The following is a 26,840-nucleotide window of genomic DNA, read 5'->3' as shown; positions in this document are numbered from 1 at the left end:
TTATTCAAAATGATCCCTAAAAAGAGATCAATATGGCCACTAAAAAACTATGTTGTCATATGGATAGTGATAGCACATCTTGTTCATGAGGCTCATAGTTGTTATATATAGTATCATAGAGACCACAAATTCACGCATGACAAACTGCATGGCCACCTGCTCGATAGGCAAAAAAGCTAGTCTTGAACATCCAAGGGAGGGGTTGTAACTGCCTAAAAGGCCATGCAATGTAAAAAGCACCTCTGATTGCAAAGTTAGAAACGGTTGCATTCTAACGTAGCGGATGCGTAACCAGATCGTAATGACCTAGCAACAAACAGCGAGACACGTAAGGTGACTGATAACGTGTAAATGTTTAGCAATGGCAAGGCTCCCTACCTCTCTGTCGTTACCCCGGGCTTCCTTCCAGGTTGCTCCGAGTTATAACCGGCGGGCCGGGGAACCCGAAGTTAAATGCTTCCAAAACGCCAACACGCTAGTGCTCCTATGCGTGATGACGTCAATACACGCGGACTGCTCGCCAATAGCAATCCAGGCGGCAGTTGATGACATAGCTCAAGTGGCTGGAAAGATGGGAAATGTAGTAAAAGAACCCGGCTGCATTGAACAAATGGACTGGATGAAGTTGTCTCTCATCGATGTTATATGAAACCACACCAGCGCTTCGAGCAACTATTGAAGGCTAGATCACTTGTGCCAACCACGGTCCACATACCAAATCTCAGCAGATAAGACATGGTAAAATCATCCCAATTTCGAAAATAATAATCAGGTTATACAAAACCTGCTATGGGATTGATAGAAATTATTTATCAAAGGGCAATCTATGTCGTACAATAATTCATACTACAGGTATGCACAAACCTATAATTTGGAAACACGATAACAGTTGGTCGTCAAAGTACAAACAAAATTACATAGTGCCCAAAAGTCAATTGTTATATGTGCACAACTGTAAGATAGAATGTACTCAAAAGAGGTCATAAGATGTATATATACACATATACAAAATTATGATTAAGGTCGATCACGACAAACACATCTCATTATCAATATGATCCTGATATCTCTGAGCAAAAAACCTGTGACTAACCTATTGTAATAAAGTCCACGGTATGGCATCATTCAGACCAAGTTGATCACTACGTAACTTAAACACCCAACACTGTTCCTTTTTGAAAAGGTCTTGTGGACAGTACTTGAACAACCCCACATTCCTGCCCATGTATTTTGATTGATTGCTGTTTTGTTAATTCCTAACAGGGGGTTCAAGAGGCGGCCTTCTGCTCTTCCCCGGTGAAGCGGGCACTGCCAGGCCTGATGGTGTGTACAGTACAGTAGTGAATGAGTGCATGTGTAATATTTGTGTATAAGCCATCTAATGCTTCTTGTGGCTCGGTGATTACCGCTCCTTCTGTTTTTTTACCCTTTTCCTAGCGCAATTCCCCCTTCCTGCGAACCTAAAGATAAGGTTAATCATACGGTCCTTCCTTGGAACGAGGAAAGTTACTTGCTTTACAGGTACGCAAGGCTCTGTAGGTAGAAAGTGGGTTACCTGGTATAAACCTGTACTCACCTGTGTTGTTTTGCTTTACAGATCTCCCTCCCTGCAGCCCCCTTCCTTTCCTTACCCCACTTGATCATGCCACTCACCTGTGCTAAAATAGCAAGCAGGGTTGGGACTGTCAAGAGCTGGACCCCTTTTTGGCATTGATTCGTTCCTAAGGAATCATCGATCTGACAATTTTCAACAACATTCAGCACACAATAATGATATCTTCCTGACAGCATTATTTATTAAGATAAATATATGTGATTTTGTTAAGACTGATTATTTTTCTTAGCAAGAATGTGATATAAAAAGCACTACAATCAATTCAAATTCACTGTTCCTGGATTACTTGTGGGTCACACCTCCTTGCACAAAAACAATCCTTTTTAGGCATTTTCCTCTTTTTGCATGTGCTGCAAAATGGAGCACCCATAGAACAAAGCGGTAAGAAGGACAAATGAACACTTTTCTCTTCGTATCCCTCTCTGGGGAAGGCGTATCATTTTGATGCAATCCCATGTTTACAAATCTTTTATTGTCTTTTCCCCACAATATGTATATGTCTTATTAAAATGTGTTTTCTTGTATGTATAGTTCAAAAGAAATATCTCCAGCAGATTAGACTGTTGGTAAAACCGATCCTCCCACTGTGAAGCATGAACCCATGCCAACCCCTGCACACGTGGCTATTGATAGGGCCAGCATTTGTCCGGCACAGAGAGAGGTGGCATCTGGGAGATTGTGAAGGGGAGAGAATCATGAATGAGGGATGCCTGCTCCCCACTAGGGAACGTCTGTCCTTCAGATGACTGAGTGAAGACTAGAAGACTAGGGTGTGCAGGAGATTGTATATAGATACCGATGAGTGAAGATATCTGTCCTGTGTAGGCAGAACTAGGATCCATGGCTGCTTTACTAATGGCTGGGGACTGCCAATCTTTATGATTTAGGAGGAAAGCTACTGCCTGGCTGTGAACGGAATCCTTGAAGATGTTCTCGGTGGTGGTAAATATACCCTTCTCTTAAGCTAGGTCCTCTACCTCCTCGCCACCTCCTGCTCCTCCTCCCAGTGTTCTTGTGGAGCAATATTGGATGCTGATACTGCAGCTTTGAGGAGGATTGGATTCTTTCCTTGGATTGCCTACCTTCCTCTTTTTGTAGGTGGTTACCATCATCGACCAGTGCAGTCTTTGTTGTTCCTGAATCTTCTTGAACAGGGGTAAGCTCTACCTCAAGCCCTTGGAGACATTCAGTAAGATGTTGCAGAAAGTTCAGTCCAGTCCTTTCTCTGCCCAAAAAAGAAGCAGCGAATGCAGGCAAACACAGAAAAGCATACAGCAAAGTAGTAGTCTCTCCTTACAGCATCTTCAGCTCTTCTTCTTGGCAGGTTCCTTAATCCAAAAGAGTCCTGAAATCCTGGGGTCTGGGCGCCAATATTTCTACCACAATTCCCTTTGAAGTTCTGTGGTGTTGGCACAAAGTTCTCATGGCACACATAATCCAGTTCTGTCCTGCTCACGCCAGGTACACTACATTGTGGAAGGCAGACACAGTCCATTCAGGTGCATGAGGCAACTCCTCCTTCCACTCTAGACGCAGGACAGACCCATCAGCCAGGCTATGAGTCACCCGGTAAAGGGTAGACACATCTCTGCCCCCTTTGTGTCCCTGTACAGTGTGAATGCACAAACCAGCCCCTATCAGTCTTAAATCCAGACAGCTAATACAAAGACAGGCAGAGACACATGGATGGTTAGACAAAGAAATATCCACTTTCTAAAACACACAATATAAAAATCACTTTACTAAAATATGTATTTTTAAATCCTGAGTTCAGGCATACCAACCCCCATTTCTCTATCAGCTCCGCCTGGCAAGCTACATATGTAAAAGTGTTACAAAGCAACTCCCATGCTAAGCATTGTGAGAGATAGTCTTTCAACAGTGAAAACGAAATGCACAGTATTTCACAATTAGGAGGACATGTAACAAACACCAGTACATGTCCTACCTTTACCTCACACTGCACCCTTCCCATAGGTACATTGGGCCTACTTTATGAGTGTCTTATGTGTGAGAACAGGGAAGGTTAGGGCACTTGCCAGGTTGACATGGCAGTAGAAACTGTGCGCAGACACTGCAATGGCATGTCTGATAACTATTTCAAAGGCTGCTTGTGTGGGTGGCACAATGAGTGCTGCAGCCCCGCTAGCAGCATTTGGTTTACCAGCCCTGGGCACCCAAAGTGCACTGTACAAGGGACTTAGGAGTAAATCAAATAAGCCAATCATGGAAACACCAATCCATAAACACAATTTACAGTAGGAGCACTTGCACTTTAGTACTGATCAGCGGTATTAAAGTGCACAGAAACACTTAACTAGCAAAAACAATATCCAGAGTACCACCAAAGCAGGCGGTGAGAAGCAAAAGGACAGGGGAAACATGCAGGGTTTAACACCTGATCTACTAACTTGATTAGTGTTCGGACTTCCTGAACCTGATATATAACAAATGTACTTGCAACATTTAACCATCCTTCCTTTTCCCAATAGTGTAGCAGTCACAATATAAAAATATGTGCTACAATTGGTGGGGCACAGATAATATATTGTTATATCAGTAAGGCTGCAGTGTTTGTGATACATGCCATTCCTAATCGATTGACTTTGACCAGTGCTTTAACTATCAATAGCTAGATTGCCATCTTTATCATGGCTTTTCGCTACCCGAACCCTGTATGTTATAGAGATCAAAAAACCCACACCTACTAGGCACTCCTCCTGTTTCCTATTATTCAGTCAGTGTATACTACAGTTTGTGGGGTACAGAGGGCAGAAACACCATGCAATGTCAGCCACTGTATGCTACTTCATTTCTTCTTCATTAAATTCATTATGTAATACCCCATGAATGTCAAGTACCCCTTGAATGCCAAAAAAGCATTGAAGAGTGATCGACATTTCTTGTAAGAGTGTTCACAGGGAGAGGTTGCTTCAAACGTTAAACTGGTCCCATTCTTCCTTATTGTTAAGATCGCATCTCCAGGTATTGAATCTAGATGTAAACCATTGCCCCTTAGTTTTCTGCGCTCCTTTGTATTACCTCATTTCTTTTTGCTCATTATTTTCTCCTAAATGAACCACCTAATATCAGGGCCCATGTGACCTTTTCTAAAAAAAATTCACCAAAGGGGCATTGGCCTTATGTGTTCTCACAGTAGACCTAGGTTCAGAGACTCTTAGGGCCTAATTTAGATCTTGGCGGAGGGCAATACTCCATCACAAACATGACGGAGATCCCGTCCGCTGTATTACAAACTCAATATATATCCTATGGAGATCTTAATATGGCAGACGGGATATCTGTCATGTTTGTGACGGAGTTTTACATTAGGCAATATCTAAATAAGTTCCTTAATCTCAGGGACACATTAGGAAGCATATGATATTGCTGCTGTGACAGTTGTTCATAGAGTTTGTGTAAACTGAATACCTTGATATTCAATAGGTTTATTATCCATATATATTGGTCATAGATCCTACAGTTGCCACACCTGTAGTTACCAGTGACTCTTGCCATCCCTAGGTTCATCTGTGATTGGAGTTAATCTTCTCTCTATATATACACTAGAGATTTCCTAAAATTTCGATTACGCCTAAAGGCAAATGGTGGGGTAGCTTTTTTCACCTCCATTATTATTTAGGATATTACAATTACGATGGAACACATTTTTAATATGGTTACTCATGTTCGAAAAAAAACTCACAAAGACCATCCTATCTGTGTTTTGTTTCTTGGTGACTTTATTAAACATACTCTCCCGGTCATGAAACCGGGCCCTTTTGAAAGAATGATTAATGAGCTTCTATAGGTAGCCTCTTTCTTCTTTTTGAGGATATCAGAATGTTTGTAGAAATCATCAATAGATGAGCAATTCCTTTGAAGCCAAAGAAATTGCCCAAATGGGACGTTGTCTTTCTGTGATTTCGAGTAGTGACTTTAATAGTGCAGTAAAGTCTTTTTAGCAGTTGGTTTGGTAAAAGCCTCTAGGTGACCTTCTACTTCCTTAATAGTGATGTTGAGGAAGTCAACCTGCATATTACTGATATTGACTGTAAATTTAAAGTTTGTGTCCCCCAGGTTCAGCCAAAGTAAGAATTCATCAAGTTGTTCTCTAGCATCTTCCCATATAAAAAGGATATGATCGATGAATCAATGCCAGCATTTGATATTTTCATAAACTGGAGCCTTCTCATTATAAATTTGTTTATTTTCAAAATCATCCAAATAAAGGCAGAGTATACTCGGTGCACAGGTCGCTCCATGCTGGTCACTTTGAGTTGGAGGAAAAAGTCAATTTTGAAGAGAAAAATGTTGTTCTTAAGGACCTTTGTCACATACCTCACTATAAAGTCCTTATTGCCCCCTATACTGTCAAAGTTGTCCAATACTTCTTTGATAACCTCAATTGTGTCATTTTGAGGGATATTAGTGCATAGCACTTCTATATCAAGTGTGACAAAAAATTGATTATCCTTAATATACTGTGCTTCTTCGAGTGTTGAGATCATGTGGGCTGAGGCTAATATGTAAGACAACTGCTTGCTCACCAAAGGTTTTTGAAAAGGTAAGGGGTGAGAGCACACTGCTTCACCTCGCAGCACCGTTCACCCCTTAGCATTATGGTAAATGCAGTTTACTTTAAACGCTTACCTGAGTTTTTGCTGAAGTGTTTCCCCAAAGTTGGTGTAGGTAAGTGCTGCGAATCTCTAGACACATTTTTCTGGATATAATCCTTTATCAGTAGAGATAAAAAACGAAATTCATCTGAGTTTGCTGAGAAAGCTAGCCACAATCCTCTCAGGTCTCAGTATCTCTCTCTGGCGCACAGGTGCATCTCCAAAAGCTTGTTAGCTCAATGGCCCAATGGAGCCTTTTCAAACAGAAGGTAGGTGGGAGCACACTGCTTCACCTCCCAGCACAGTTCACCCTTTAGCATTATGGCAAATGTAGTTCACTTTAAACACTTGCTAGAGTTTGTGCTGAAGTATTTCAGCAAAGTTGGTGCAGGTTAATGCTGTGAATCTAGACGTGTGTTTCTGGATAGTATCCTTCATCAGTAGAGATAAAAAACAAAATTCATTTGGGGTTGCTGAGAAAGCTGCCACAATCCTCTTAGGTCTCAGTATCTCTCTCTGGCGCACAGTTGCATCTCCAAAAGCTCATCAGCTCAACGGCTGAAGGTAGTTTTTTCAAACAGAAGGGGCTGGGAGCACACTGCTTCATCTCCCAGCACTGTTCATCCCTTAGCATTATGGTATATGCAGTTCACTTTAAAGGCTTACTTGATTTTTTGCTGAAGTATTTCACCAAAGTTGGTGCAGGTTATTGCTGTGAATCTCTAGACATGTGTGTTTCTGGATATTATCCTTCATCAGTAGAGAGAAAAAACAAACTTAATCTGGGGTTGTCGAGAAAGCTGCAGCAATACACTCAGGTCTCAGTATCTCTCTCTGGCGCACAGGTGCATCGCCAAAAAGTTGTCAGCTCAATGGCTCAAGGGTGCCTTTTCAAACAGAAGGGGTTGGGAGCACACTGCTTCACCTCCCAGCACAGTTCACCCCTTAGCATCATGGTATATGCAGTTCACTTTAAAGGCTTACTTGATTTTTTGCTGAAGTGTTTCACCAAAGTTGGTGCAGGTTAGTGCTGTGAGTTTCAAGAACAGATAGGAGTTTAAGAGCCCTCACCTCATAGTCTTCAGTGGCAAATATAACCACTCATCCCCACTTATCTGTATGTTGTATTGTGATTTTAGTATCCTGTTTAAGGGCTTTCATGGCTTCTCTATGTTCTTTAGACAGATTTCAATATTTTTGTTTTTCTAATTTGAGAAATGCTTGGACTAGAGGGCCATTTAGATTGCTGGGCTTCTGTCTGTTGCCCTCCCAAGACAAGGATTTCTGTTTATGTTCCTGTTAGTAAAATTAGGCTTTCCCCTGTCTACTTTTAGATGCGAGCTAGACAATATTTGGTTAGCATTCTACATTTTATTCTGTGTAGATGTAGATTTATGTCATCGGCCTCAATTCAAAAAATGATACTTTGATTGTTCAACAGGATGCACGTAGCAGTTAAACAGAAGATGGAGGAGAATTCTATAGAAATAATGCATACTTACTGTGTGCAACTACACAGCAGTTCTATGTTCTGCTGCACCATGGGGATTAAGTCAACAAGGCTGGTGGCTGAATGCTAAGTCTGCCCGGATTGCCAGCTAGCAGCTTCTTCGTTCCCCGAACGCCTACTCAACACCTGTCCACGGAGGAGGGCGGGACTGCGAGGACCAGCCTGCCAAGCGCCCGCAGCACCATCGGCGCAGCTGGGTCCTCTTCCCAGCCACTCCCCCTGGTCAATTCAGCGACTCGCGGCCCCCGCTTCGCGGGAGCCGCTCGAGGATAAAAGCTCCAGTTTGAAGGTGAACTTTGTCTGCCCGGATTGCCAGCTAGCAGCTTCTTCGTTCCCCGAACGCCTACTCAACACCTGTCCACGGAGGAGGGCGGGACTGCGAGGACCAGCCTGCCAAGCGCCCGCAGCACCATCGGCGCAGCTGGGTCCTCTTCCCAGCCACTCCCCCTGGTCAATTCAGCGACTCGCGGCCCCCGCTTCGCGGGTGCCGCTCGAGGATAAAAGCTCCAGTTTGAAGGTGAACTTTGTCTGCCCGGATTGCCAGCTAGCAGCTTCTTCGTTCCCCGAACGCCTACTCAACACCTGTCCACGGAGGAGGGCGGGACTGCGAGGACCAGCCTGCCAAGCGCCCGCAGCACCATCGGCGCAGCTGGGTCCTCTTCCCAGCCACTCCCCCTGGTCAATTCAGCGACTCGCGGCCCCCGCTTCGCGGGTGCCGCTCGAGGATAAAAGCTCCAGTTTGAAGGTGAACTTTGTCTGCCCGGATTGCCAGCTAGCAGCTTCTTCGTTCCCCGAACGCCTACTCAACACCTGTCCACGGAGGAGGGCGGGACTGCGAGGACCAGCCTGCCAAGCGCCCGCAGCACCATCGGCGCAGCTGGGTCCTCTTCCCAGCCACTCCCCCTGGTCAATTCAGCGACTCGCGGCCCCCGCTTCGCGGGTGCCGCTCGAGGATAAAAGCTCCAGTTTGAAGGTGAACTTTGTCTGCCCGGATTGCCAGCTAGCAGCTTCTTCGTTCCCCGAACGCCTACTCAACACCTGTCCACGGAGGAGGGCGGGACTGCGAAGACCAGCCTGCCAAGCGCCCGCAGCACCATCGGCGCAGCTGGGTCCTCTTCCCAGCCACTCCCCCTGACTCTCCGCGATCACATCAACTGGCCCTAGTAATCGCGCCAGCGGAACGCGCGCGGAACGAAGGGCGGAGCGAAGACCGGGCAAAGAGCGGGCCGTTTGAGGCCGTTCGAGGACAGGCGAGCCAGAGCCAGGCCCTGTCACTCATTCCATTCACACTGTACAGCTGCTCAAACTGCACTGGAGGATGTCGGCCATAGAAACAAGAAGCAGATCTACGCGCGCTGCAGGACCGGCCAAAGGTACTCTTGACACTTACTTTGCAAAAGCCGGTTCTCTGTTAATTGATGAAATATCTATTCTTGAACGGCGAATTTCCCAAGAGATCGACTGGGTTAGACGATCTTCGCTAGGTCCACTTGCACTTGCCACCTCCCCCAGACACACTGATGCACCTAAATCTGGGGGGTTTACTGGCACTCCCGTCCTGGCTGACTCACCTAGTCCTGTCCCAACAAACAATGATAGTGATATGACGGCCATTACGGACATAAGCATATTGCCTCTCCCTTCTGTCAGGCCTCCCTCTCTACCGCTGACTTCCAACTTGCCTGCCGATGACGCAACTGGCGAGAGATCTACTCCCAACTCTGAGCTTGCACGGAGGATGAGGGAAGGAGCGTTCCCTAAAAGAAAGACGAAGGCTGGCTCTATTCGAGGCCGCAAGGTGACCGCCCCAAACCGGAATCTAAAAAGTGACCCCAACCTTCATATTTCCAAAACCAAGTCATTAAATCACTCCAGAAAAAATAGGCCACCAACTCCCTCTAAAACGCCCGAGCAACCCTCCAAATACAATTCTACCTCTATAATTGAGCCTTTTTCTCTCTTGGAAATCCGAACTCTCCTAAAGGAAATTCTAAGTCCCCTGGAGGATCGCATCTCCAAGATAGAAACACTATTATTGGAAATTAGAAAGGGGTTCTCAAGTAGGGCAGAGGGGAAACAGTCATTATCCACCAAGGCTAGTGAGTTAATCACTGATAAATCCCTGCTCCCAAGCAGGAAAATTGCAACACCTCCTCAGCCGATTTTAATTTGTGATCCCTCAGCATTACCAACAGAGCATCCTTTAACCTGTAAACCAACACATGCAATGGAGAAAGCCCAAGATGCTTTCAATGCGCCTCATGTTGAGCCACATCTGAAGGCCCGGCAGGACACAACGTATAACCTTCCACCACAGGCTAACCCTTACGCAGTAATCCTAGCCGGCATTCCTCCACTGAATCCCGCTGATAGAGAGTCAACAGGTGCACTAAAAAATAAAATTACTCATTGGCTGTCCAAAAACAGACCTCTTCCAGAGGGAATACACGGTGAGGTTCTTATGGTGAGAAGAGTCCCCTGGGTGGGTACTACCAATAAGAGCATCCAGGGTGACTGCACCGTGATCAATTTTAGAGACCCTGCCACTGTGAAATACATCTGCAGCTGGCCAAGAAACACGCACGGGACATCTATCCACACATTGCCCCTGTCCTTTTTCTATTCTCTCCCAAGACATGAATTGGATGGAGAGGGATGGAAACTGGTTCCCAGAAGAGATCACAGACGGAGACCTAATGTAAATTTAGAATACCTCACCACCAGAACCACTGCTGATAACTATCTTCCCCTACAAAATAGCTTTAGTTGTTTGGACACGCTGGACTGACTGATTAATAAAGGGACGGCCGTTGTGCCGGAAATAAAAAGGTCTCTATTAATAGACCCACACTCAGATACTCACATAAAGAGTGACGGTCTAAAGCAGTCACAAACTGATGAGGAATCTAGCATGTCAGTTACCATCACACCCACAATCGAACCCATAGTACAAGAGGTAGTGTCAACCGACCCAAAAGCCTTCATTACGGATCACCTCCCCCCACCTCCTAAGCTTTCTAAACACCACACTTCCCTTTTAAATATCCTTTCTTGGGATATAGCGGGCTTGTCCAACAAATTAAACTGTCATGCATGGAATGACTTTATAGTAAACAGGGACATATGCTTATTTCAAGAAACGTGGATGCGGGAGGACACCGCCCGCATCGGCTTTGCTGCCTTTTCCAAAAACGCAAAGTGGAGTGGCAAAGGTCGCCCTTCTGGTGGGCTCACAACTTGGATAGCCTCTCATCTTGGCTGCAGGGCATCCCCTGTGATAGTAAACTCAGAGGATATTTTGGCAGTTTTATTGGAGTGGCCAGGTCTGTCCAGTCTCCTGGTAATTAATGTTTACTCAAGGCCAGTTAGTAATTCGCAAGAATCCACTACCATTGCTGAGCTCGATTCTGCCCTATCTTTAATTCCTGTGGGCACCCCTTATATAGTAGGAGGAGATCTGAATTGTCATTTTGAACCTCTTTTGGGCATATCGGATGGCCTGTCCCAGGAGGAAGACCACATCTGGTCTATACCACCGTCCCATCTTCCAGCACCAAAAGCGTGGTCCCCCCTGGCGTTACAAATCACTTCTCTCACCCTTAAACATGGGCTGAGGGCCTGCAATGGAAGGCTACCGTCAGACATTCCCTCAAATTACACCTTCCATAGAGAGGGTAAAACATCGAGACTGGACTACATTCTGGTCCCACTAGCCCTCTGGTCGCAAATAAGTGACTTTCGGATACTCCAAAGGGCTGATAGTGATCATAATGCTTTGCAGCTCGAGTTACATCATTCTGGCCTAGAACCAAGGGAGAATAATGGGGATTCATCCGACCCGGGATTACTCCTTTCTACTAACAGACGTAGAATAAAATGGGAGAATCTAGTAGCTAAAGAAGGGATGATACCAAACTTATACGCCCTACTCGTGCCGTTCCTGGAGAAGGTTCAAATCCTGATTCTGCACTCAAGCACTCCGGGATTATTCAATAACTTCTGGCAGTTACACGCAGATCTTATAATTTCTACATCAGAAATTCTTACTGGGAAACCCAAAAGGGCCCTTCCTACTTCAGTTCCCTCCTGGTATAACTCAGCCTGCAGGAAGGCTAAGAGTGACCTTTTGTCCGCACTTAAGACAGGTCAGGACCGGACAGGAATCAGGGAGAAAAGAGCAGCCTATAAATCACTAATTAAGAATGCAAAATTGGAATGGGAACAAGATAAATGGGAGAAATTATCGAAATTTCTGGCAGTAGGTGATTCCAGGAATTTTTGGCGTTGTGTAAACACTGGCACAGAAGAACTGGTCTCTGCGATTGAACCGAACATTTCTGCTGAGACCTGGCGTGACCACTTCCAGTCTTTATACACGTCCCCCGCGGGGACAGGGGTCGACACTGTCTCCACGGAAGTCACCACTACTTCGGGCTTTTCTTTTTCTTTAAAAGAAGTTAGAGTAGCTATTATGGCCCTTGCTACAGGAAAGGCGCCAGGCTTGGATGGATTGCCAGGCGACCTTTTCAAGCAAGAACCTGAAGTCTGGGCACCTTACTTCACGTTTTTATTTAATTCCATTCTGAAGGGCATGGAACTACCAGATACTTGGCTGGGCGCAGAGATTGTCCCAATTTTTAAAAAGGGCTCTCCTCTGCTCCCAGCCAACTATAGACCGATTAGTCTCATCGATGTCTCCCAGAAACTTTTCAGCAGACTCATCCTTAACCATTTGCAGGACTGGATTGAGGAGTCCAACATCATGAGCACATATCAGGCTGGTTTCAGAAAGAAAGTTTCGACCATTGACCAGATTTTTCGTTTAAATCTTATTCATTGGAAGACCGTATTATTAGAGGGTGGCACGCTATATACGGTCTTTGTCGATTTACGTGCCGCATTTGACTTAGTGCCTAGGGAAAAATTGTGGACTGTTCTTGATGACATGGGCATTCCAACTGACATCCTAGTTATCCTGAGAAGACTACACCGGGGAAACTATGCAAGGGTGAGGTGTGGGAGAGGGGGCGCCTTAACGGCCCGCTTCCCCGTTGACAGGGGGGTTAGACAGGGTTGTGTGCTTGCACCGACTCTTTTCTGCCTCTTTGTCAACGGGGTGATTAGCCACTTGAATGCGTTGAAAGATACTGACGCTCCGAGGCTTGGAGGCACGAGGGTACCCGCTATTCTATTTGCAGATGATACCCTATTGCTCTCCAAGTCTCCCATGGGCATTCAGCGGATTCTTGATGGGTTTGTACTCTTTTGTGCATCTCGGGGGTTGGAGATCAATGCGGCAAAAACTAAGTATATGATCTTCAACCCCCCATCAACCACTCGCCCCAATCCCACGCTCGGGCCCTCCAGGCTAGAGAGGGTCTGCACATTTGAGTACCTGGGGTTAACACTAAATCAATCTTTGTCCTGGGACACCCATCGCACTAGGGCGAACCTGAAATTATCTCAAATGATAGGAGGACTGGTAAGGATGACCCGGGGTTTGACTTACCAACCATTTTCCCCTCGCCTACAAATATATAAATCACAGGCAAAAGGGGCAGTGATCTATGGTGCTGAAATATGGGGACACACTGTCACTCAGCCCATCCAGGTGACTGAGAATAATTTCCTTAGACAGCTAACAGCTCTCCCCCTCAGCACCCCCCTCCTACCTTTGAGACTTGACCTAGGCCTCAGACCAATTTCAGAAGAACTATGCCTCAAACCCTTACTGTATTGGCGAAGGCTATGGTCCACACCGGAACTATCCGAATTTAGATCTGAACTTCAGGAGATCCTCAAACTTTGTAACCCTGCACGACTTCCCTGGCTCAGGCATATTAAACAAACCTGTGAGGCACTAGGAAGACAGAACTTATGGTCTCATCCGGAAATCGCATGTCCCAGAGTCTCAAGGAAATCTTTAGCCACAGATTATTATGAACACTGTTTATGTCTCCAATTTAAAAACATACAGGAGTGTTCCCTTACAGGTAAATTCTTAGAGTCCAAAATCCTATATTGCCAAGAGCTGGTGTATGATAATATAGGCCCCCCGCTCACCAGGAAGCTCTTCATGCAATGGAGGTACAGCACCCTTCCTCTTAAAGCGCACACCGCTTGCTGGTCAAATTCTGAGAATTCATTACAATGCCCAGCGTGTGCGCATCCGAGGGAGTGTGACTTGCATATAATATTTTTCTGCCCGGCATATAGAAGAGCAAGACAGTACTGGCTGGTCCCACTCCTCAAAAACCTGGGCTTCAGGACTTACCTTCCGGCATACAGGATTCTAAAAAGAGACCTCTCTGCCCCAACTGTGTTTGCAGTCTCAAAATTCTTAACGGCAATGTGGCACAGTCGTACTAAATGTATTAAGCTTTTATTAACCAAATGATTGTTTTATATTCTGGTCAATTACCTGGAAATTACCACTGTATCCTTCGTTGTTTTTTTTAAAAAAATGTTGTATAATGTATTCTTTTATGGTCAAGTCGACCGAAATAAAGATCAAATGATGATGATGAATGCTAAGTGAGAGCGGTGCACCGAGTATTCATTGAAGTCTAATTCCAGTAGCCACTGGGCTAATGAGTGGATTGTGGTTGTCTAGGGTGCCATTTCATTTTGCTCCTATAGGCGACTGTAGAGGTTCTAAGATGCAAGCCTACCTACCCCCTGATTCAAATACAAATAAGAGGGATGCACTAAGCAGTCACCTGAGTCCAATTTCAGTAATTTCAGTAGCCCCTGGGCTATAGAGGGGACAGTGGAGGACTAGGGTGCCAGCTCAACCGGTTCACAAGAATGCCCTAGCCACTATAATATCATGATTTCATGGGTTCTGAGATATAGGCCTACCTACCCCCCAACCACCTTATGTTCAATGGACAACATGATGCACAGTTGCCAGTTGTGTACTTGCTAGCACAAGAGATCCTTCGTCTCCACGGTTTTATGGAAAGCATCTGTAAAGAGTTTCCCAGACATAGTCCTAATCTCTGAAGAGAGTGAGAAAACATGTTCTACAGCATGTATCCTGCATGTCCATAGAGCTGCTAGGATTGCAGCTTTATTTTCCTAGGTGACCATATTGGGCCTTCTTTCCATGAGTGACTTGAATTTCTAATAATGGTCTACCAATTGAAGTTGGTGCAGAAACCTTTCTAGAGAAACTCAATAGACTGCATTATTGTAGTTCAATCTTGATTTAATATTAACATTGATAACAGGACATAAAGGTGATCATCTATAAAAGCCTGAGGTTTTGAGTTGCTTGAATCAGGTTTTGGCTACTTTGGTGACTTGCGCTTTTAAAGACAAACTAGAGTCTTGGGGGCCTTTTCGCAAACTACTTTTCGTACTACTATTAGTACTTCAATTGCATCACTAACATACTGCAAAATGCTATTCTCTAACCTACGCGTGACTATCCACACCTATTCTTTGCATTAGGGAAGTGTTTCCAAACTGTGGGTTGAGACCCACTGGTCGGTCAGGGGCCGGTTTCTGGTGAGTCGCCAAAGTCCAGGAAATAAATAAAGATTCTTTTAGATTCTGTATTTCTGTGTCACATTTGCTGCTCTTCAAAGACAGCAGTCTAATGTAAAACTATGGGGCTCATTTATGAGCCCCTGCATCACTTTTGCGCCACCAGTGCGTCACTTTTTGTGACGCACCAGTGGCGTAAAACATGCGCCATGATGCGCCATATTTACAGAGTGACGCATCTACCTAGATGCGTCACTTTGTAAATCCCTGCGCTACATTATACCTGCGTCAGGTATAATGTATGCAGGGTGGGCGTTCCCACGTAAGTAAGCATCGTAGAAGTGACGCAGTGAAATCTACGAGATTTCACTGCGCCACCTCTAGGGTGCAAATGCGTCAATATCTTGCGCCTGCCTCACAGCAGGCGTAAGACTGACGCAGGCCCTTTCACATGGGGCTTACCCCATGTGAAAGCATACATTGCTGGAGTTGCGTCACTTTTGCACCTACAGATACGTCAGAAATACTGACGTATCTGTGACTCCTTGCGACATGATGCGTCATACTGTAAATATGACGCATCATTGGAGTCGCAGGGAGGGCGCAGTGAAAAGTGACGCATCACTGTTTTCACGCAGTGATGCGTCACTTTTCATAAATGAGGCTCTATGTCTTCTGCTGCTTTCTTTCTAACATTGAGACTGGTGCTTATGAACTCCTCTCACTGTACACTCAGAGAAAGGAAAATATAGTGAAATATGTGACAAGCCTGATGGGATACATGAAGTGTGAAAGGAAAGCTGGAGGATGTCATTTTTTCATAACACACTGCAAAATGTAAATACGAGTAAATGAACTGTACACATTCAGCAATTAGGAATACAAAAGGAAGCATATTATTTTTTTGCATTTCTGAAGTGTGATTGAAACAAAGATTTTAGTAGGATCACAACTCATCAAAACACTTTACTTAGTGTTGTACAAATAATAAATATTCACTGAAACTCAAATTCAACACATTATCGTGTGTGCGCAAAATAGTTTTATCTAAAAAAACTGAACGCCTGTGCATATTTAGTGACCAATTTAGAGGAAAATGTGCTGTCTGCACATTACAATGCGCCGTATTGTAAATACGGCGCTTCCATGGTAGCGCAAGGGTATTGCAGGCTGGCGCAGGGAAACTGACGCATCTGTACAGATGTGTCAGTTTCTTGTAAATCTGCCCCTTAGAACTTTGGTTAGAAAGTGTGCCCATAAGGAGGCATGGAAGCCCTTCCATTAAAAACATAAAACAATATATATTTATCAGGCAGCGGGTACCACAGTACCAAACAGCTGGTACAGCAGTACTGCAAATCTGCATTTAAAAAATGCCCCGCATGGGCAGGAAGCGGGCCACAGAGGACTGGCGCGAGGTTCTCTGACCACAGAGAATGGCGGGTAAGAGCAGTAAGCTGACCACGCAAGGGCAGACACGGGGCGAAGACACAGCACAATTGACCGCAGAGGGCAGGGGGGAGGAGGCTGGTTCATGCACATGAAGAACATAGGGCAGGGGGGAAGTGGTAGGGCCAGAGACAACAATCTGAACATGGAGGGTAGATGGGGGGAAGTGGCAGCCCAACGGACCATGGAATGCAGGAGGGAGGGGGCGGGAAATGCACACGGAGACTTTTCGTGGAAGTCCCAGAGCCTGGCCTAGTGGACAGGTTATCTCACACGTAAACATGCATCGTACCCAGGCGCACAACACCCATTGGGCTCACCGGGCTTCAGATTGATGTGAGTCAAACCCCTTAACGAGTGTAAATTCAAGTTTTGTGAATGCTACATGTGAGTTTGCTGTCACAACTGCGCACCTAAGATCAAGGCAGAGATACAATACCTTTGTGAATCAGAATCGAAATCACCTAAAATAAAATTCAAGTGAAATTCTGATTAAGGAAGATATGAAGCAACAGACGGCACCCTATGGTGCTGCATTGTTTGAGACTATCTCGGTACTGATGCAAATAAACACCTTATTAACTCTATTCACGAAAACTCTAACTTCCGTTCGTGAAGGCTGATGAAATTGCTAATCCTGTAAACGCTTCACACTGCTGTTTTAAGATCCTTAAGCCCCAAAAAGCAGATTAATAGGATTATTCAGTAGTTTAGAGCTTCATTGCAACTCTTTGCCGCTGGCACAGGATTGCCCTAATTTACCTCTTGGATGCATTCACGCAGATGCGCGCAGTGTTTCGGGTCCCAGAGCAGACCTACCTGCCCCTTTCCTGGAAGGGACAGCGGGCTCAAGGGTGGCTGCCCAGTTCAGTAGCGGCGCAGTCTCATCTCTAGCGAGGGCCGCGATGCTGAAGTTGGCACGCGGCGTTCGACCGGAGCCAGTTTCCCTCCCTCACTATCAACGGTTAACGCGTTGCAGGCCCATCGCTTCTGGAACTGGATCGGTGACAAGGGTATCACGGATGCATCCAATTCTCACCTGGAAGAGGGAGGTGAGAGGCCAAAAACACTGACAAGTGAGAGGCCTCCAGCTGAGCCCTGTCACATTTTGACAGATGGTTCATCCTGCAAGGTCTGCCTGTGAATTCCACGGGTGGGGAGGCACACACCAGTGCACACAGTGCCACCGTCCCTTGGAAAACATCCCAGACCCCTCTTTGCGCAGTACAGACCCTTCAATGTTCAATGCAGATCGTCTCCTCCTGCGAAATCGATGTGCATTACTGTGGGGTCACCGTGATGATTCAACTACACTGCACCAACATGGCCTCTTAATTTGTCACCATAGCTACTATGAAAAAGTGCTTTGCGATGGCGGATTTGAGTTTGTCTGTGTGACTGACCCTACCATACAAACGTATTTATGCCGCTGGTGTTTTAATTTGTTAGCAGTAAAACAGGCACGACTTGATGTTAGCACCGGAATACACTTTGTATTGTTGCTAATGGTATTTTAGCCACTAACAGTTTGCACAGCAAATTCAAATGCTGCTTGACAGCTTTTACCACCAAAACATTTCAATTGTAACATCACAAATCTGTTTATGTTATACACTGGAGAGTCTTCCGCTGATGATATGCCTGTGCTTAATTTACCGGGGTCCAAAGTTTTGCTCCGAGGGCCGCTGCCGGTAATTCCAAATGGCAGAGGTGCTGAAACCGAAGGCTGAGTAGTTTTGATTAAACGTTTGCCGCTTTCATCCACCATCTGACACTCTCTGCCTCTTTATCTCACTCTTACAGGTTCTTTCTCATCCCTGCTTTCACCCTTTGTCACTATTTATCTATCTTTGTCCTTACTGTAAGACTGTAAGCTACCACCAGAGTGGAGGCTAGGCCGCTGTGGGGGTTATGAGGTGGCCCGTCAAATCAGAGTTAGGTGTTGGATGTAAAGACAATTAAGGTGACATAGGGTCCCGAATAATGCCCTTAAATAATTGCACCAATTACTGTGGTGGAATAGAGCTCCCCTCCTTATCCCCATTTGTACTGCTGAGGCATCTCAGATGGGCTGGGGTGGCTGGAGCCCCACTTATTGTCTCTTCTCTGCCTCCATTTCCTTGGATGAATACCAGCGCATGGATTGGCTAAAGGCCGTTGTGCACCAGTGGTCACCTACTGGTGAAAGGGAGGCGAAGTCCTAATTTCATTGGACACTACCCTGGCAGAATACTGCTGTCTATGGCAAGCTGATATTGCTCCATTCTTCAGACCCAAAGGTTAATTTTTCCTGAGAACATTTGCATGAGCTCTAAACCAGAGTGCTTGGTAGACATGACATGCTGTCATCCTTCTGATGCGCTCCAAGAATTGCTCCGCAAAGAACATAAATTACTCAACAAATACGATAACTTATCAATCGCGTTTGATTTCTGGAGGGCCTGGCTGAAGATGCAGAGAGTCAGGCCAGACAGAATAACTTATGAATTGTGGGGCTCCCTGAAAATTCAGAAGCTCTAAATACGAAGGATTACATTGAAGCCTTGCTCAAAACAGCTCTCTCTTCACAAGGCCTCTTCACCTACTCTGTTGTAACCTTGGGCGGAGCAGGCGTCGTGCCTCTACGCAAAGTTCAAAGGAGTTGGAGAGCAACTCAGTGTAACTTTGCTATGCTCTGCTCTGCGCCCTCCCCCTCCCAAAATATTTAAAAATAAGTAAAAGGCACTTACCTGCCCCGTGACTGGTTATTAGTGAAGAAGGACAGCAAGGAGGAGGCAGGAGAGCAGCGATGTTGAGGAGGAGGCAGTCACGGGGCAGGTAAGTGCCTTTTACTTACTATAAATTTTTTGGGGAGGGTGATCAATCAATCAATCAATACATTTATAGAGCGCGCTACTCACCCGTGAGGGTCTCAAGGTGCTGAAGGGAGGGGGGTGTCGCTACTGCTCGAATAGCCAGGTCTTGAGGTGTTTTCTGAAGGTGAGATGGTCCTGGGTCAGTCGTAGGTGTGCAGGGAGAGAGTTCCATGTTTTAGCTGCCAGGTAGGAGAACGATCTTCCTCCGGTGGTGGTTCTGCGAATTCGTGGGACGGTGGGGAGGGCGAGGCTGGCGGAGCGGAGCTGGTGGGTGGGGATGTAGAACGAGAGGCGGTTGTTGAGGTATTCGGGGCCCTTGTCGTGTAGCGCTTTGTGTGCGTGGGTGAGGAGCCTGAATGTGATCCTCTTGCAGACAGGGAGCCAGTGCAGGTTTCTCAGGTGGGCGGATATGTGGCTGTGGCGAGGGATGTCGAGGATGAGTCGTGCGGAGGCGTTCTTTATGTGTTGAAGTCGTGTCTGAAGTTTGGCTGTGGTTCCTGCGTATAGGGCGTTTCCATAGTCGAGTCGGCTGGTGACGAGGGCCTGGGTGACGGTTTTTCTGGTTTCGGTGGGGATCCATCAGAAGATTTTTCGGAGCATGCGCAGGGTGTTGAAGCAAGATGACGAGACGGCGTTGACTTGCTTGGTCATTGTGAGGGAGGAGTCCAGGATGAATCCCAGGGTGCGTGCGTGGTCCGTGGGTGTCGGCGCGGAGCCCAGTGCTGTGGGCCACCAGGAGTCGTCCCAGGCGGATGGGGATTGTCTGAGGATGAGGACCTCCGCTTTGTCTGAGTTCAGCTTCAGGCGACTGAGCTTCATCTATTCTGCGACGTCTTTCATTCCTTCCTGGAGGTTGGTTTTGGCGGTGCCTGGGTCTTTGGTGAGGGAGAGTATCAGTTGGGTGTCTTCGGCGTAGGAGATGATGTTGATGTTGTGTTTACGTGCGATGGCGGCGAGGGGGCTCATGTAGATATTGAAGAAGGTAGGGCTGAGTGAGGAGCCTTGGGGTACTCCGCAGATGATCTCGGTGGCTGCTGAGCGGAAGGGAGGGAGGCAGGGTGGAAGGGCCGGCTAACTGTGCTCCACCATAGAGTCATAGTTTTGCCTGAACTCTACGTTTGCAATGGAGCGCGGAGTAGGCAAAACTACATAAACCCTGCTGGCTGAGCGTAGTTACCCGCCCGGGATTACTTTGCTGTCGAACGAGCACAAAGGGTTCAAGATCTCAGCAACCTGGCACCCCATCCCGCCCATTGTCACAAAGCTTCAGAACTACTGTTACCATGATACAGCCCCGCGAGTGGTTAGAGAGAAGGGTCATTACACCTTGATGTTGTTCATGAAATGGGCTACACACTTGCTTTACAACATCACCAAGTGTCTCTTTTATGGCAGTTAGAAGGAAGCTGCATGAACTGGGACCTATATATATCCTTATTTCCCATGCAAAATTCAAAATAATTGCCAATCAAATGGTGCATGGCCCAGTTCCAGGCCCACAAGGTGCCTGGAACTGGGTACAGCTATACTCTAATGGTAATGAAAACCAAACTTATCAATGACCCGGCGGCAGCCTCCGGGGGAACACTCCAGCGACAACCAGCTGGACTATCAGTAGTGCACTCCATCAGACGCCATGCCAGTACTATTGCAATCAGAAAAGAGAATGGTCGCCATAGTGCTTGCAAATGCGTTAAACATGGTCCCTGAGAAGAGATCAATCCAGGAATTCACAAACTTTTAATCCGAGAGCAGACTCACGCCAGGGGCCCCATTATGGATGCAGCACATTTCCCTTCATTGCTCTGGGCGCACCTTTTTAAAGGTGCTCCCAGAGCAATGAAGGGATATGCGCCGCATTATGGTAAATGCGCTTCCCCCATGGCAGCTGCAAACTCAAGCTGTTAAACCCACTGCGGGTCGCACCACTACTTTTAGTCTATAACCTTGGTAATTAAGAGAATGTCCATTCAGTATTATATATGGTTCCAAAGAATTCCTCTTTATTCTTCCTTGAGTTTTCAGAATTCTATGGCAGCCAACGCGTTTCGTTCTTTCACTAAGAACTTCGTCAGGGCTGTAAAAACATGTAAAATACAAATATAATACAAATTGTAACAGTTCAATAAATACATTGTACTTATAAATGAACCATATCATCCAAAGACAGAAGATGCCTACAAAAAGCACTAAACTACAATTATTGCCATAATATTAACATCAGTTCTAAAATAGTTGTGCATAACACCCAAAATACTAAAATTGGGTTGATAATCTTATTCGTATTTTATACATTTAAGGCAAGTCCTATAAGATTCCTACTGTGACCTTATAAACATAAAAAATCTACAACACCTCTCAATTTTATGGGGCCTCCTTGGTACTTTATTTAACATCATTTGATTGCATCTTTAATCCAGAGAAAAAACCCTACAAATTCATAAACTAATCCCTTCCAGGAAAGCTACTCATTTTCTTGTATCCAATAATCCTCTGTTAACAGTTTTTGGGCCTACATGGTAACCCCACTAAGACAAACTATTGTATCCAAAATGTTAAGTGTACCTACCAATATTTATTGGCAACGTTTGTTTTGAAGTTTTTTGTAATATTAACCCTCCGATCTTTTAGGATAGCAGATTGGCAGTTGCTTCGCTGTCCTTCTCATTGCATTACCTACCAAGAAATATTAGTAATACTATCATACAATGACTCATGACGTATTTTGAGACAATTCTAATATGCTGTATTCTTCCTGCGGGGCATTGTCCTTACCTAAGTCAAGTTGTTGCTGGTCCCATTATGCTCTTGCCATGGTCCAATTAGAAGCTAGTGTGCCTGTAATGAAGTAGCACTGTATAAGTAACTCGCTACATTTTATCGTTACAGACATAACATATTCCTAGACTGTTTCCTATATGCATCCAGATCCACTACAATTGTTATCCCATTATAAATACCTGAAAGTTAAAAATCGCAATGTATCCGTACTGACTGCTTCAAGAGTAGGTGACATACTCAATTTAACTACATATAAGATGTTGATCCATGTCCATGCCTGCCACTCACCCGGTTAACAAATCTTGAATTCCAATAAAAGGAGGAAGCAGTCCGAACAACAATCCCACCTGTCCTACATAACGGTAATAGAAGCCCAGCAATGCCAACATATACTGTTCCGCCATACCCCCAGCAAGATATCAATGGGATAGGAAGCCATTATAACTGCCAAAACACACACTGCCTGCTTCCTTAGTGCACGGCACACCTAATTCCACTGCACATCAGACGTTCACCCTCTTCCACTGTAAATAAGAAGCAGTCCGATCAACAATCACACCCATGTTACCTCGCAGCAGAAAGGCCCAGCAATGCCGACACGCCCTGTTCCACTATACTTGAAGAAAACTGTTCATAGGATAGCAAGCTACCATTCATGCTGAGTTATAACCCCCAATATGACCCCACTCATAAGTCTAAATAGCTTAAGTTTCTTTTGTATCTAAAGTTAATCTGCGAGTATCGCCAGAATTGGAAAATCCGTTTCCTAAATCTACAGAAGCACCACATTTTATTAACCAAACAGAACAAAACAAAACTTTGTCACGACTGAGAAGGGGACATCACTGCAAAATATACGGCTTCCATGCCATAGCGTTTCCGAACCGTAATCGAATATACTAGCTATTAACCCCTACACAAAAATAGCCTCACTTACCTCCAGTCCGATATATTACGATGACCGGTAAGATTCACGCCTAAGTGCCTCGGAGAGAGTCGCGCGGGCGTCCTTCCGTCTTTTATATCTTTAACAACGTCAGTCACATGACCTTACGTATCTGTAGAGTTTGCTAGGGATAATCTCCAAATTACTGATTGCGTTGGTAAGCATTCGTACCTCATTTTGAATAATAATGCCTTATGCATTAGTTAGCAATAATATCACGTAATCAAAAATAGTGTTATTGATAACACCGCTATTTTCTATAGTTACGAACAATTGCTAACTACAGGACTTTAATTCCATAAAAGTGCATTCATTTGCGCAAAAACTATATTTCAATATTTACAAAATCCTTGTGAATAAAGCAATGATATTGTGTATCCCCAAAAAGCCGTAACAACTAATTGTATTGCGGCTTGAATTTAGCCAAAATTACCATTGTACCTTAGAATTAAAACAGTCTATTATCCACATTGTCCATAATAACGTTATTCCTATATGATGCAATTCAAAAGCCATAAATAAAGACCAGAGTTGAAAATCCAGACCCACCATATATCTTTAAATCAAAAGGGATATTCCACAGCAAAGATACCAACTTTCAGCATTAACAATGTCTTTTGTTGTTAGAAATCATGATGGCGTAGTATTGAGGTGAGATGTAAAAAACCATCCACACATCCCTTCCACTTAATTAATACCATCGCAAAACGCATAAATATGTTAACCCCTTCTTTCATGGGATCACGTTGCAAATTCGACTGATTGCATTTCTTATACCAGAAGAGAAAGAAGAAGGTTCTTAATTCAAGGTATCCCTAGTATACCTCATCCAAATATTTCTCCTAATATAACCTAAAAAAAAGGGGGAGTTACCCAGACCTAAATCAGGAACCTCTACATTGACCCATTCAGTTTTTCTAAATGGACCTCCCTATTTTTGGTAAAGTAGGACGGACAAAGTTATTATTCAGAGAAAATAGTGTAGTTCATCATCACTATTATGTCCCTTGCTAGTACTCTGCAATCTACAAATCCATCCCGCCTCATTGCGTCTAAGGGCCAATTCTCTGTCCGCTCCTCTGGATCTCATTGGGACATGGTCTATACCGTGAAACCAAATTTCAGGTTTCCCTCCATGTTGCTCATTCATATGTGACGTCATGGGGTACCATGTGTCCCTGTTGCGAATGGCCCGTACATGCTCCTCAATCCTACTTTTAAGGGGCCTGATGGTGCTCCCTACATAAATAATGTCACAACTACAACCTATTACATATGTTACATATGTTGTTCTACAAGAGATAGTGTGCCTTATAGTGTAAGTCCGTTGTGTGTTATAACTAAACTCCTTTAGTTTATTTTTTCCAAATTGACAGATATTACAATCGGTGCATGTGAAAAAACCATTTAATGCTCTGGGTAACCAAGTTGTCACTGCTTTACCCTTAAGGGACACATAACTAGGACATAACATATCCCTCAGAGTTCTTCCACGCGATACATGATTTTAGGTTTTGGGGAAATCACCTCTTTAACGCTTGGTACTTCATGAAGCAGAGACCAATCTCTATGAAAAATTTTATATACATCTTGGCTCTGCTTATTGAACTTAGTAACAAAACTGATAGAAGTTGATCTATCTTTCTTTTTGTCATCGCCAGTGTAGTTCTTAGTTAGCTGGGTATTCTCCCTTGATTGTACTAAAGTCCGTCTTTCTGCATCATCCAAGATTTTTTGTTTGTATCCCCTCTGTTTAAATCTTATTTTGGTCTGCTTAAGATTATCTAAAAATAAGGTTCTGTCACTGCAATTTCTGCGTATCCTAATCATTTCCCCATATGGGATACTGTTAATAGTAGTCTTGGGATGTGCACTGGAGGGATGTAGAGTACTGTTACTTTCAGTTGGTTCACGGTATAAAGTACTTTGAATCTTATTACCACATGCCATAAATGTTATATCCAAAAAGTCAATTTTATCGGTAGAGTGTGACATGGTTAAAGTCACATTACACACATTGTCATTTAGGAAGGTGAAGTAGTTGTCCAATTGGGCCTCTGTACCATTCCAAATAACAATGATATCATCGATATATCTCCCCCAGAATATGATGTTATTTATCCAGGGGGAGGCATATCTGCCCCAAGCATGTTCCTGTTCCCAAAGTCCCATAAAAAGTCCTGCATATGAAGGAGCAAATTTGGCTCCCATCGCGGTGCCTTGCAACTGTTGATACCATTGCTTATCATGTAAAAATACATTTTTTGAGAGTATCAGTTCCGTCATTTCAAGTAACATGTCATTGTGTTCAAACCAAACAGCTGACCTTGTGTTGAGAAAGTGTTTCAATGCTCGTAAGCCAGTTTCTTTCTTGATGCATGTATATAAACTAACTACATCAAAGGTTACAAATAAAAGTCCCTCAGTCCACGTGACATCTTCAAATTGATTGAGGATGTCCTTGCTGTCCTGTATATATGCTGGTAGATTTTTCACCAGCGGTTGTAAAAAAGAGTCCACATATTCTGACAATCGTTCTGTGGGGGAATCTATACCTGCAATGATCGGTCGATCTGGAGGAAAGTTACCCCCCTTATGTTCTTTAGGGAGAATATATATACAAGGAAACTTGGGTTTATCAACCATCAAGTACCTAGTCTCATCATCTGTTAACAAACCCCTCTCCTTCCAATCACCCAGTTTAACATTGATAAAAAAAGTAAGATCAGTGATGGGATTAAATGGAATTTTTTCATAACAAGAGATGTCTGACAATTGTCTTGTAATTTCTCACATATAGTCTATCTTTTTCATAATCACCACATTCCCACCCTTATCAGCTTCACGTATGACTAAATCATCATTATTGCTCAAGGCTTGGAGGGCTAGCTGTTCCCCCCGTGTCAAATTGTAAGGGCCCATGTCTCTACGTGGGCTCTCATTTAACAACTTATGTAATTCCTTTGTCACACATTTTTTGAAAAGCTCAATGTTAGGGTGTGAAATCTGTGTACAAATTTAGATCTCAGTCTTAAACCACTGTCTATATCCTCCTTTGGAAAAACTCCCAATTCATTATTTTGGTCTTCTAAAGTGATATTGTTTTCCTCATTAAGTGACATAATTAGATGAATTCCTTCCACATCCCCCACCGTATACCCAACCGGTACCTCTCTCATAGTATTGGACTCCTTTATTCTAGGATTGCAATGAAATAAATGTTTTAATTGCAAAATACGTACAAATTTGTACAAATCAACTATGACATCAATGATTTTACAAGACTGTGTCGGGCGAAATCCTAGACTCCTTTGCAAAACTGTACTTTCCTCCAATGTGAGGCTATGGTCTAATAGGTTTATAATTGACAAGTTACTTGTATTCGACATCACTGTGTTTGAGAACATTGTATCCATTATAGCTTCATTATCAGCATCTACTTCCTCTTCGATGATCGCAAGTCTACCGCTAACTTTGGAATTTCTTTTTTGTTTCTTATCCCAACTCCTGCCTCCCCTCCTTGTGTGCTGTTTCTTTGGGGCTGCTTGCTGTTGATACGTAATCTCTCCATTTC

Source organism: Triturus cristatus, chromosome 9, assembly GCF_964204655.1.
Source record: "Triturus cristatus chromosome 9, aTriCri1.1, whole genome shotgun sequence".
Classification (NCBI taxonomy): Eukaryota; Metazoa; Chordata; class Amphibia; order Caudata; family Salamandridae; genus Triturus; species Triturus cristatus.
Note: the sequence above shows the minus strand (reverse complement) of the source record.